The sequence below is a fragment of the Acinonyx jubatus genome, chromosome A3, assembly GCF_027475565.1.
Source record: "Acinonyx jubatus isolate Ajub_Pintada_27869175 chromosome A3, VMU_Ajub_asm_v1.0, whole genome shotgun sequence".
NCBI classification, from domain to species: Eukaryota; Metazoa; Chordata; class Mammalia; order Carnivora; family Felidae; genus Acinonyx; species Acinonyx jubatus.
Genome location: NC_069388.1, coordinates 30,365,513 through 30,367,652, shown reverse-complemented (window position 1 = coordinate 30,367,652; position 2,140 = coordinate 30,365,513). Strand labels below are relative to the sequence as shown.

Genomic DNA, 2,140 nt, shown 5'->3' with positions numbered 1-2,140 from the left:
CTCTCCCTCTCCCCAATCTCTATGCATGTATCAATTCTGGATATTTTGTATAAATGGAATCATACAATGTATGACCATTTGTGTCTGGCTTCCTTTGCTTAGCATAATGCTTTGAGGCTCATTCTTATTGTACCATATATCGGTACCTTATTCCTTTCTGCAGTGAAATAATACTCCGTTATATGTATGTACACCAGTTTATCTACTCATCCATTGGTGGACATTGTATTGTTTACACCTTCTAGCCATTGTGAATAGTGCTGCTACAAATATGTGTGTACCTGCACTTGCTTGAGTATCTGTTTGCAACTTTTTTTTTCTAGAAGCACACTATGATAGTTAGTTTTATTTGTTTAAGGGCTCCTGTTGCAAGCATGGGCTTTGAGACCGTGAGCCCAGATGTGCATAGTTAGGAAGATAAAAGCAAACCGTGGTCCATGTACATGGGTGAAAACTAAAGGTCTCATGGTTAATCACGTTGTAGGGTTTAAATTTCTACAGCCCAGAAGCCAGAAGTCACAGGTCAATTTTAGGTCTTTCTGGATGACCCATAAGGTCTCTGCCCCTTAAATCATCCTTCAGCTTCCAGTTGGTAACGCTGGTTAATCCCTGAGCATTCAGGAAACACGGAAGGCTCAGGAAGACTTCGTTCTCAGTGCCATACATTTCCTTCACCATTGTGGACATTGGATGAATCCTGGATAGATTTTTCAACATGGATTCAGTGAGATCAGTCACACTTGATCCAGTAGCCCTGTTGGTATGTCCTTTTAGCTTGATGACGTCAGAGGTACTTTCAACCTTTCTTCCAAGTTTCACTGCTACTGCCTCCTCCCAAGTCTGGATTCAGTTCCTGGAGAGAAACCCCTCCCCATGCACTCCACTCCACCCAGACACGCTTGAGTTGCCATGTTCTCCCCAAATCCATCCACGGTAACTTCTGGGATGGATGCCAACTTTTCAGCCACATGACAACAAAATCTAGCAGAATTCAGATTATTACACCCACTTCCAATCACATGGTGCTTGGGTAGCCCACTTAATTCCCTGGTAACATATGTGAGAATATCCACTGGGCTGGAAACCTCAATTATGGTGGAGTCGGGACTGTACTTGACTAGCTGAGAAATAATACATTTGAAGACATGAATATTCCTCTGCACCAGATTGAGACGGCTCTCTCCCTCCTGCTGGAGGACTCCTGCAGTTACCACCACAGTCTTAGAATTGGAAATCACAGAGTAATCTTTATCTGCCATAATGTTAGGTGTCTGAAAACATAAGCTCCCATGTTGCAGATGCATCATTTCTCCTTTGAGTTTCTCTTCCAAAACATCCACAAGGGCAAGTTCATCAACCAGAGACTTTCCTAGAACGCTGATGGCACATGCCATATCGACTTGTCCTGTTAGACAGGACACTGCAGTGTTATTTTTTTTTAATTAAAAAAACTTTTTTTTAATGTTTATTTATTTTTGGGAGAGAGACAGACATGGCATGAATTGGGGAGGGGCAGAGAGAGAGGCAGACACAGAGTTGGAAACAGGCTCCAGGCTCCGAGCTGTCAGCATAGAGCCCGACGTGGGGCTCAAACTCACGAGCCACAAAAACATGGCCTGAGCCGAAGTCAGATGCTTAATTGATTGAGCCACCCAGGTACCCCTACAGTGGTCTTATTGTTTGGGACAGTTTCCTCTTCTGCAACTGGTGCAATCAGTTTTTCCTCAAGAGTTGCCATTGCGCCTGGGAGAGAGACGGCTGTAAGAGTCATGCGAAGAAGACAATGTCATCCGTGTGCATCTCCTTGGGTGCAGGGTCTGCTTCAGTTTTTTCATATAGACCCAAGGGTGAAATTATAGGGCCATATGGTAATTTTATGTTTAATCTTTTGAGGAACCACCGAACTGTAAGTGGCCCAACCATTCTGTATTCTCCCCAGCAATGTACAAACCTTTCAATTTCTTCAAGTTCTCACCAATACTTTTTATTATTATTATAGCCACCCTAGTGGGTGTGAAGTGGCACCTCCTTGTGGTTTGAATTTGCATTTTTCTAACTAATTAAAATTGAGCATCTTTTCATGTGTTTGTTGGCCGCATATTTATCTTCCTTGGAAAAAATGTCTATTTTGTCCATTTTT

The 2,140-nt window shown here is 42.8% G+C and overlaps 1 pseudogene; it reads right to left on the bottom strand.

The window, feature by feature from the left end:
* Positions 1 to 473: 473 nt before the first annotated feature.
* Positions 474 to 1,826, bottom strand: LOC106980153 (L-lactate dehydrogenase B chain-like; annotated as a pseudogene).
* Between the last annotated feature and the right edge of the window lie 314 nt (positions 1,827 to 2,140).